Source organism: Botrytis cinerea, chromosome 11 (assembly GCF_000143535.2).
Source record: "Botrytis cinerea B05.10 chromosome 11, complete sequence".
NCBI lineage: Eukaryota > Fungi > Ascomycota > Leotiomycetes > Helotiales > Sclerotiniaceae > Botrytis > Botrytis cinerea.
Window position 1 is genome coordinate 1,361,097 of NC_037320.1, and position 13,320 is coordinate 1,374,416.

Sequence of the window (13,320 nt, forward strand, 5' to 3'; positions counted from 1 at the left end):
TAGTAATAAAACTAATGATTGTTCTTGAGCACGAAGCTCTACATTGTAATGAAACCCATTCCCTTATATAGACCTTCGTTCTCGTCTGGATAGCTTGGGTAGACTGTCTATCCTGTCTATCCACGGATAGCCTGGATAGCTTGCCTATCCTGTCTATCCATCACGTGACACTTGCCCCGTGACCTACATGATACTACTGCTTATCTAACCTGTGCTTACTAGATAACCTATAACCGCTATCCCTCCTGTGCCTACCGTAGGGTAGGTGCCAACAAAAGATAGGTACCTATCTTTTAATCATTGCTTATTGATTCGGTTACTGCTATCTTTAGTTACCCTTTAATTCAACTGTCCCTACAGTGCTGATTTCGTAGGTTCCAACACCAAGGCCTTAGGTTTATCTTATAATCCATGTTGCGGTGCGGGTACCTCCGTAACATTTATATATAAAGGCAAATCTTAATACTATTTGAACTTTTTAATAAATACTTATATAAAAAAAAGGGTCTTCATTTTTTTGATTCATTTTGTATATTCGGATTTATTGAGTTCTATCAACATAGTATTAATAATAATTTTTATTTAGTTTATCAGATTATTAGAAATCCATTTTAAAATATTTGAGCTACTTTATAATGAAGCAATTGTTAATCATATTTTTCAGCCTATTTCCTAATATCTTTTGATAAATTAATATCTAGTATTTTCCCTTTATATCTTACTATAATCAACAAACTATAATTCATTCATATCTAATAAATTAAAACAAAGCACAACTATTCCTTCCTCCTTTTAATATAAAAATAAAAAAGAAAAGAATCTTATAATATTATTATATATAAGATTATTCATTTATTTATTATCAATCCTATAATAAATAAAATAAGATTAAAAAGATATAAAATCTAATATACTCGAATAAATAAAATAAAATATATCTTCTATAAATAAGATTTATATTATAATATTCTTTATTTTTAAATTTGAAAAGAAATTATATATATAAGAAACAACAAAATATTATTTTTTAAATAAGAACTTTAATTATTATTTTCCCAAATTTCTTTTTTTATATATAATCCCTTTCCAAATGAATTTTTTAAAAATTATTTTTTATAATTATATTCTAATAAAACTATCTAAAAAATATAAATTATAAATTGAAAAGCTAATAAAATATAAAATTCAAATTGAAATTTATAAATTAAATATAAAAATTAATTTCAATTATTTAAAAGATATTGAATATTTGTATTTCAAAAAATATTATTATATTTATTAAAAATGAAGTAGGAAATAATATTCTTAATCTTTAGGTTTTAGAATCTATAAATAAAGATAATATAAGTATAATAATAAATTTTGGATACCCTAAAATTATTAATATATTAAATTTATTATATATATAAAATATAAATATAAATTGATTTATATTAGAATATAATAATCATAATTTCGATATTAATTTCTGTTTTAAGGATCTTGAATCTATTTTTAAAAAATATAATTATTTTAATGAAATACAAAATATAGTGTTTTTGATTATAGCTGAGAATGATAATCTCAATACTTTTTAAGAAATTATAAAAGCTCTCAATTATTTAATAAACCCTGTTATTGGTTTTGTAATAAAAAAGGATTCATTAATAATACTAAAGCTTGCTGAGATTAGTAATTCTATAATTAATGTTATTAATATATTGAAATAAAGATAAAAAGATTAGTATAAATAATCTTTCCTTTTAATTATATAATATAAACTTTAACAAATGATAGATAATCTTTTGAATAGTTTAAGTATATATTATATATAATAAATTAAATAAAAAAATTTAGAATTAATATATTTTTAAAGTTATCTATTTTAATCTAATCCTTTATATAATATAATAATAATTATATAATCTTTTATAATTTTATATAAAATAATAAAAATGATCTAATCAAATATGATAATAGTAAATCTATTTAAATTAATTAAAATATTATTGAAATTATTAATATAAATTATAATAATGAGAATAATATTGAGCTTTATTATTCTTTTATATAATATTATTTTAGATTAAATATAAATAATATTTCTTAAGATTTTAATTATATTATATAAGTTTTGGATATTAATTGTGAATATGAATTTTATAATATTATTGATAAAGAAGATATTGATGGTGAAGTATATTATTTAATAAATTAGATATCGATCTTAATTCAAAATAAAATATTGAAAAAAGTAAAAGCTTAATTATTTATTAATCAATTTAAAATTTAATATCAATTTCAAAAAGCTATTTTAAAATTTGAATATAATCCTTCACCTTATTATTAAGATTTCAATAAAAATTTGTTAAAAAAGTAATAATATAAAAAGATGGCGATAGAAGAGATAAGGGAAGATAATAAGAATAAATATATTCAAAATAGATAGGAATAAAAACAATAATAGCAAGGGAATATTAGTAATATTAATTATTTTAATGATAGCAATTCTAATTTAAATATTAAGGATAACAAATTCCAATTTATAAAATAATAAAAAGTCTCTTTAATATTTATCAATTATAATTTAATATTATCTTATAAATATAATAAAAGGCATTATTTTAGATAGTACTATATTTTTATAATATTTTTAATTAAGCAATTTGATATAGATAAAGTACAATCTCAAAGTCTTAATGAATATTTACTAATATTTATTAATAAATATTATTACTATTTATTTACTTTTTCGAAATCATTTGATATTATTTTTAATAATATAATATATATAGGGATCTCAATTTGTTATAATAATATCATATATTTCAAAATATAAAAAGCAAAACTTTTAAATATTTGTAATATTGTTATATATTCTAAAGTGTAATTACTAATATTGTAAACAAAGAGAAATTCGGCTCAATAAATATTAAACAAAAATAAAATATTTTTTAAAATAAAAAAGAGTAATTACTTTTAGAAAAAGATTTATAATATTCTTTTATATCAAATCTAAAAGGCGATTTAAATATAATATTTTATAAAACTAAAAAAGTAATGAAAAAAGCTTTACTAGATTCTTTTAGTTTTTTTAAATATATAAAAAGAAATAATTCTTTATTTGAATAGAAATATTCTATATATTTATCTTTCATTTTTATAAATGATTTTGAAAATAGAATATAAAATAATTCATTATTATTTCTTTTTTATTATAATTTATAGTATAATCAAGATAATAAATCAAGTTAAGAATATAAAATAAGAATTGTAATAATCTATTAAATATATTTAAATGAAATCTTTAGAATTATAGTTTCTTTATTGATTTGATTATTTAATCAAAAGAGAAAGATATTAAATTAAAAAAAAACCTTTACTATTTTCTTTTTATAATTATTTATATTATTATATAATTATATTTTAATTTCTGAAATTTATTAATAAATAATCAAATCTAGATTTATCAATTTCGGATTTGATATAAAAAGAGTATATTTTATTTTAATTCAATAATTCAAATAATCTTGAAATAATTGATTTATATAATAGTTTAATTTTTATATTGATTTTAAGTTATTATATATATAAAAATCAATTATTGAAACAAATATCAAATAATATAATTTATTATTGAATAGGTCATTTTTATTTTAATTTATATTCTTTATATTTAATATATATTTTATTAATTATTTATTATGAAATTTATAAATAAAGAAGTATATTTATTTTTAGCTATTGAAGTTTTTTAAAAAAATAAAAAATTAAATATTCGAAAGATTACTCGATTATATAATATATTTTATATAATGATTAATTATAAAATAAACGATTTAATTTTATATATAAAAATTTGAATGAATTATTATAAGATTACAAAATTGAAAGAGAAAGTAATTATTAAATATATATTTGATATAAATTAAAAAGGATTTTTATTTAAAATTAAAGATATAAAAAATATAATAAATTATATTTTTGAATCAAGAAATATGAAATGTATTAAAAAGCTTTAAATATATCGATTTGTAAAATATCGAATTGAATTAAAAATATATTTTAATTATATTTATAACTTTCAAAAAGCTTTCTATAAAGATCTTAAGTTTATTAAAAATTGATTTTGATTAATATCAAATATATAAGTAAAATATAATATTCAAAATTACAATTTTTATAATTTTAATAAAATAGATTTTATAATCGGAATTATAAATACAATAATAATTATTATTAATATTAAGAAATATAATAAAAGTAAATCAATATAATTAGATAATCAAGAATAAATTATAATAATAATATATAGAAATAAAAAGAATAAAACTATTTCTTTATTTTTAATGGTTTAAAAATAGATTTATTTTTTTAATTAATATATTAAAATTAATCTTTCTATAAAATAGATTATTAAATCTATAATTAATAAATAGAAAAATAATGAAATAGATTTAAAATAATTAAAATATTTCAATAAATATATTAAAAATCAAAGAAAGGGCAAATATTGAATATTGATATTAAATAAATATGAAAATTATAAATCAATAGTTTTTCAAATATATTATAAAAAGAATAATATTATATATTTATATTTATTAGTATATTTAAATTATTTAATTCAGTTATTTAATATTAGCTGTTTTAATAATCTAAAATATTTATATAATAATCAAATTAATGAATTTATTAAGGTATATATTAATTATATTTCGAAAATTAAATTCTTTATAATTTTTAAAGTTGTATATAAAGAATAGATTATTAATCAGAATATAAAATCAAGATTTCGAAAAATAGATTTAATATTATTTAATTCTAAAGCTATTTTTTTGAAATTAGATATTTAAATTCATGTATTTATTTTATTTCTTTTCAATTTAAATCAATAAATCTTTCAAACCCTTTATAATTCAATTAAAGCTTTTTCTTAATCAATATTAATTAAATCTTGAATAATTTATTATCAATCAAATTTTTTTATATTTATATTTAAAACTATATTAATTTTAACTAAAAATATAAAACAATTAGCTTATAAAAATACTTTCTTGAATATAGAAAATTATATATTTTAAAAGACAAATAAAATATTAAATAAATATCAATATATAAAAAAAACTTAATTATATTAAAAAAGAGTATTTATTAAATAAGAAACTTTAAATATATTATTTTAATAAAAAATTGATATTCAGATTTAATATAATGAATATTAAAAAGAAGGGAATTTTAATAAGAAAGTATTTTCTATTTGATATTATAATAAATATAGGAAAATAGGATATAATATAAGAACTTATTAAAATAATAAAATAAATCCTAAATTATTAGATTCTTAATAATTTTAATTAATTGATTTAATTATTATTAAATAATATAGATTTAAAATAATTAAATAATATAAAAAGTAATAACCCAATAATATTAATAATCTAATAATAAATTATATTATAATATAAATATATATTAAAATAATAGTAATTTTTAGTTATTTAGCTAATAAATATAAATCTATATTGAAATATTGAGAGTCATTAATTAATTTATTAAGGATTATATATAGATATATAATTATAAAATTATTATATTATTTATAAATAGATTTACTTTATAAATTATCAATTTTATTATTAATAAATAATAATATTAATATTGTAAATATAAAATTCAGAATTATAGAATTAAAAAGTATTATAATAATAAGAAGTATAAGAAAAATAGATTATAAATAAAGATTTATTTTGAATAGTAAGATTACAATTATAATTATAATTTGATAATTGAAATATATAATATTGAATAGTAGATAAAGGTAAGAGGTAATAATAAGAATATTAAATATATTAAGATTGAATTTAGAATATAATAAAAGAAATTGATAATAATAAATAAAAAGATAATTTATTTAATAATTAAAAAAGTAATTAAAAAGAGAAAAGAAATTGTAAAGAAGTATATGATATTATTATATAAAAAATAAAAAAAGAGATTGAAAAACAATTACAATATTTTCTTTACAAAATCTTTATTGAATATAATATTCCTTTATTAAAAGTAAGTCTTATATTATATAATTCGAATTAATATTATATCTTATAGATTATTATTTAGAATAATTCAGATAACTTTTTTTATAAATTTCAATTCTATTTTTCAATATTTTATATATATTAATTAAAATAGATCTAGAATCTTTATATTGTTTTTTATTTTATATTATTACTTTCTTTTATAATATCATTTTATATTCTATTTAATATCATTTATAAATTCAATTCTTTTATTCCAGAACTTTATTGTTTTTTATATTTTTGATATCAATAATACAATCTTTTTATTTTTATAACAATTAATCTTTTCAAATCTATTTCTTTAAAATATCCATTTAGTTATATTAAATTCTAAATTAAATATAATCTATATATTTTTGATCAATTTCTTTATTTTTAAAAGATTGAATTCGAAATTTTGATTCAGAACATAAAGGGTTTTGATTTTGTGGTTGTAGTATTGAAATTATATTATTATAATAAATAGAAGATTTATAATAATAATCAAATGTTTTTTAAAATTGTAATTAATAATTTCTATTCTATTTATTAATAATTGTGGGGTTTTAAAAGTATTATATAAAATTCAAATTGTAATTAGGTATAATTTAATATTATAAATTTCAATAGAAGTGAGTTGAATAATGAAAGTATTTAGATTGTAATATTGAATAGTAGGGATATTTATAAAGATAGTTTATACTATTTATATTTCTTTTATAAAGAAAGAAAGATTACTTTATATATTATTATTAAAAATAGTTGTTATTTTCATTTTTGGATTATTCTTTTTCTCTTTTAAATTTATAATCTTTTGAGAAAGAATATTTATCTTCCTTGTATATAATATTTGACTTATCAATTTATCTTATATAAAATGATTTATAATTATAAGTCTGACTTCTTATATATATATATATTATAGCTTGTGAAGATTGTATTTATATAGCTTTATAAAATAAATAAGTCTAGTTTATACATATCAATTAATAATGATTCTTATAAATAATTAGGCTTTATATTAAAATATATTGAAATCATTATAGTCTATTTCCTTAAGCTTAGTATTTATTATATCCTTATATAATATATAAAACTTTAAATAGTTTTTGAATTTGTTATTTAAGAAAGTTATATTGAGTAGGTTTGATTGAATAGATTTGATTAAATAAAGATTATTAAATGGAAGTAAAAAGAATAATATAAAGGAAAGTATAGGTTTTAAAAATGTTAAAGAATTTAAAATTGAAATAGGGTTATTAATGGGTTAACATGTCTTAACTAGTATTACCAATTATTCAGGTTATTGTGAGTTCATTAAATGTGAGACAAGGATCCTATGACGTTATAGCTATCTATCGATAATATAAAGTCTTAAAACATTATAGAATATATTATTTTATATTTATTTAAATAAATTCCAATTTTACTATAAAATTTATAAAATATTTACAATTTCTTATTTAGGAAATTATACTTTTTATTATTATATTTGAATTCATTATTATTATATACTTTTATAAAATCTGAAAGAAGATTTCATTTATATACTATATAAAATATATTCTGCCTTATTATACAATTTAGTATTATAAAATTAAAAGGAATTTGATTTTAATTTTATTACTATTATTTATTTTATTATATTTATTTAAAAAGTTTTAATATAAATATTATTTAATTTCAAATTTGTTTTTTTAATAAAATGAAATCATATATATCCATATATTCTATTTTCAATTATTCTATCTTTTCTTAAATCTCTTTCATTTATTCTGTCGGGATAGGGATCATGTGACCGTGCTAGCGCTTGCGCTAGCGCCTTTCGGCATTACAGCAATACGTTTCGTAATCCTAGCTTTTAGAACCCTAAGCAATATTACAACAATATAAACTATAGTACTATATTGACTTCATTATCCCTATAATGATATCAATATTGATTAATGATATTATAGATTAGGAATTTAATATTTTAATTTCAAATGTAATATATATTTGTAATTAAGATTGATATTTCTTTAAAGAGATATAAGCTTTTATATCAATTTATTATAATTTGATATTTACTTTTATGTAAATAAGAATCGATAATAATATAATAGTAATTCTTATATTAATTTTAATCTATATTCGATTCTTTTTTGTAATATATATTAAAAAAGTAGAAATCAATAATATCAATTCAAATTTAATAATATTATATATAATATAATTTTATAAACTTTTTGTAAAATTATATTCTATTTATATTTATATTATTAATTCCTTTATTATTATTTATTTATTATTTATAAAATAATAGAAATTTTTTTAGAGTTCTTTTAAATAAAAAAAGATATCCTTGAAAATCCTATTTCAAATATTGAATCAAAAATAATATTAGTTATTATAATTAAAAAGTATAAGAAGTTATTATAAAAATGAATAGATTATTTTATTAATATACAAAATATAAATACAAAAGAGATTAGAGATTTTATTAAATATAAAGCTTTTAAATATTAATATTAGAAATATTATAATCAAAAGTTGTAATTAGATTATTATTTTGTATTTAATAGATTTATATTAGTATATTTTTTATAAATTAGTATATGTATTTTATATAAGTTCAAATACAAATTATACTAATATAAAGTATATATTAATAAATTAAAAGAATATATAATTCAATTAATATATAAAGCTTTAATTGATATATATTGATTACTTTATAAAATATAAACATTTAAAAAGATTATTGAAGTGATTTTTGAAAAGGAATTTGTATTTCGATTGAAAAGTATATAATAGAAAATTGTAATTGAAAAACTATATATATTATTTAAAAATCTTGAAATATTTTGAATAAAGAATTTGTATATTGGTTTTTTAGGATTCAATATATATATTTTATTATAATTATTTTTTATATTATAACAATTAGAAAAAATTGATAAAGATAAAAGTATTAATATTGAATATAAGATATTAATAAAATTATAATTAAAAATATCTTTATAATTAAAGACATTTTTATAACTTTTAAAATTTGTATTAGAAAATAAATCAATTATATATGAATATTATAATCCTAAAAAACCATTATCATTTTCGATATTTCAAGAATTTATTAATCCATTATTAGAATCATTTTGAATCAATTTTGAATAACTTTTAAAAGTATTATTTTTTTATTATAATAATCAATTATTATAATAATCACTTTAATAATGGAAATAATATTATAATTAATATAATTTGAATCAATAGTATATATATTAATGTATATATTGAAATGAATATTTAAATAAAGAATTAAATAATAATAATAGTGGTTTTAATAATAATAATAAAGGTAATAGTGATAGAGGAAATGAAAAAGGATATAATAAAGATAATTTCGAATATAATAATAGTATTTAGAATGATTTATTTAAAATATTATAAAGAGTTATTAATATTGAATAGTTATTGGAAAATCTTATAAAGTTTTATAAAAAAGTTAATAAGTATAATAAATAGAATAATAATTTTATTTATAAATATTTGATATTTATTAATAATTATTAATAAATTGATTTATTTGAATATTTATTATTAAAAGTATTCTTTATGATGTTTATTGAGATTGTATTTGATTTCTATTATATAAATTTAAAGAATATATTTAATATAATAAAAAGGATTTATTAAATAATAAAAATCATATTTGAAGATTTAAAGTATAAATGTAATCTTATATAATAATAGAAAGATATTATATTCAAAAATATTATAATAGAATTAAATAATATTAATAAATCGATTAATTATTATTTATAATTGATAATAATAAAGCTTTATTATTTATATAAGGGATTTAATTTGATAATAAGAATTGATAAATTATTTTATCAAAAGATTATTAATATATATATTTCAATATTAATATATTCTATTATTTGCTTTCATTTTATAAAAAATATATCAAATCTTTTTAAAAAAATTTAATTAATTATAATAATATAAAAGTAATTTTATATAAATAAAATTATAATATTCTATATTGATTATAAATATTAATATAATTGAAAAAAATATAATCAAAAAGGTTTTAAATATAATGATTATTATTTATTCAAATTATAAATAAAGAAGAAGTATTTCGTTTATAAAAAAAAGGATTATTAATTAATTTGATATAATAAAAAGGAGTGTAATGAATTAAAGAGTAAATATAAAAAGTAATTTAAAAATAGAAATAATTTTAATAAAAGCTTTAAGTAATTTCTTATTGAATATAAAGAATTTAATTAAAATAATAATAATAATATCGATTTGGATATTAATAACAAAATAATAATCTATTTTATATAATTTGAATTATAAGAATTATTTATATAAGAATTATATTCAAATTTTATTATTTATATTAAATTTATAAATGGTAAAGAAATTATAATAAATTTGAATAATAAAATCTTTAAATATATTTTAATATATCGAATTTATAAAAAAGAAATGATCTATATTAGTAAATATAATATAAAAGAATTTCAAGATATTATTATTAATATAGCTATTACAAAATGATTTATAATTGACTATAAATAATATATAATATATAAAATGATTATTAAAAATATATTATTAAATAAAAGCAAAACGGGAATTACTAATATAATATTTGGAATTGACAAAACTAAATCAATAGACTTATTTCATTTCGATTTATTATTGGGAATTATTGAATTCCATATAATAAATATAAAAATATTATTTTTATTATTATTTAAAGATATAAACAAATTTGATATATATTATAATAATATTATCGATATAATAATAATAAATAAAATAGGAAGAAGCTTTTTATATATTTGTTGAAATAAATATATAATACTTTTGTAGTATATAAATATATAATAATTTGTATAATAAATTATTAGTAATAATGAATATTATTTTATTAATATAGAATTATATTATTTATATTATTGCTTTAATTATTCATTAATCTATAAACTCTTACAAATACTACAAAAAGCTAATTATAGTAGTATTTTACAATAAGAAATCAATAAATTTATTAAATTTTATTAATATTATTAGAAATATAGTAAATCCTCTAATCAATTCAAATTCAATTTAAAAAATAATATCGATTTCAATTATTTCATTATAGTGGATATAATATATATCGATATTAATTCAATTCTATATATTATTGATAAAGGTATATGATTTCAAATAATATAATAATTAATAAATATCAATGTAAAATATATATTTAATATATTTAAAAAATATTGAATAGATATTTATATTAATTTATTGAATTATATTATATATAATATTGAAAAGAATTTTATTAATAAAAAGTTTATTTAATATATAATGATTATATTAATAAAGATAAAAAATATTTCAATTAAAATTTTTTGATTAATTAATATAATTGAATAATATTATATAATTATTAAATATATATATATTATTATTATTAGTGAGTTAAAAAATTTAACAATAAAAAAAATAATATTATAAATAATTATAAAAATAATAAATAATATTATAGAATCAAATGAATTGATTTTAATATTTCTAATTTTTAAAGTATATTCTCGAATAGTCGATTTTGATTTATTAATATTTATAATTTTATAATAACAATTTGCAATTAGAAAAGTAATAAATGAGATTAATAAATTATAAATTATATAATAAGTTTTAAATATTTTAAATCAATATAATAAATTATTTATAATAACTTTATATAATTTATTTATCAATTTGAAGATCTAAATATAAAGAGAATATAAGGATTAAATAGGATTATATTATTTATTAGATATTAGAAATTAAATATATATTATAAAGTTATTAAATAAATCAATAAAGTTTTATATTATTCAGGTTAAATCTTATATCAAAAAAAAGCAGAATCGATTTTAAAGAGAATTTAAATATATCAAATCTATATAATAAAAAGATAAAAGAACTATTTTATAAGAAAATCCTAATAATATAATTTTATAAAAAATTTGTGAAATTATATAGCCTTCTTTTAATATTAAAGAATCCTTTTCAAATAAAACTAATAGTTTATAAGATTATAATCTTTTATAAATTAGAATTCTATCAATATAATTATTATAAACTTATGTAAATATATAAATATTTTTTTCTAATAAAAATAAAGAATACAAAATATTATTGAATTTAATATTCTATCTTTTAGATAAAAATGAAATTGATAATATCGAATATATTGAATGCTATATAGTATTTACTATACTTTTAATATTTACAATTTTTATTGAATTAAAATAAAAGGAGGTTAATAGATTAATAGAGAATAATATATTTCGATTTCTCAAATTTATAAATATATTCGAGAATATAAAAATATTTAATTTATGATTTATTAATAAAATTAAAAATGAAAAAACCAATAAAGTATTCCCAAAATCTCGATTAGTTATACAAATATAAAAGGATTTAAAAAAGAATACTGTTTTAATATAATTATTTATTATATAATATATTAATTAATATATTATATTATTTGTAATAGTAATGCTATTTAAAAACAAAATAATTATAAGTATTTGTGATATTATTTAAGTATATATATAATCAATATTTAATTTAATTTGAAAATTTTATATACAATTATTAATAAAAATGAATATTTTTGAAAACTTTATTTTATAAATTATATAATTATTATATAGTATTCTGGAAGTGGACAATTATTAATTCAATATCTATTATAAGTATTATATTGATATTTTTAAAATGATATAATTAATATATAATTTATATCTTTTATATACAATTAAAGATAATATAGTATTTAATATTATAGAATTTCAAATAAATGATATTTTTATTATTATTAATAAAGAGTTTGCAAATTATAAACAAATTGAATTTAAGAATACAAAATTTATAATAAAAGAATATGAAACACTAATATCAAGTATATTATTCAAATTTAATAAAGATCTAATTATTTAATACAAAAATAAATCAATCTATTTTAATTAATAAAAGCAATATGAGAATTTATGATTTATCAAAACAGAATCTTTTAATATATATAGAATCTATAGAAAACTGAGAAAGTCAGTAATAATAAAGGATTAGTATATTATACAATATATTTGTAAAATATATATTGCAATTATATATTAATCAAAAACAATTTTCGATCTTTTCTTTACTATATAAATAATTAATCTAAAAAAAAAGAATACTAATATCTTTAATAAATATATTCAATAATAAATCGATAATTCAGAAAAAGGATTGC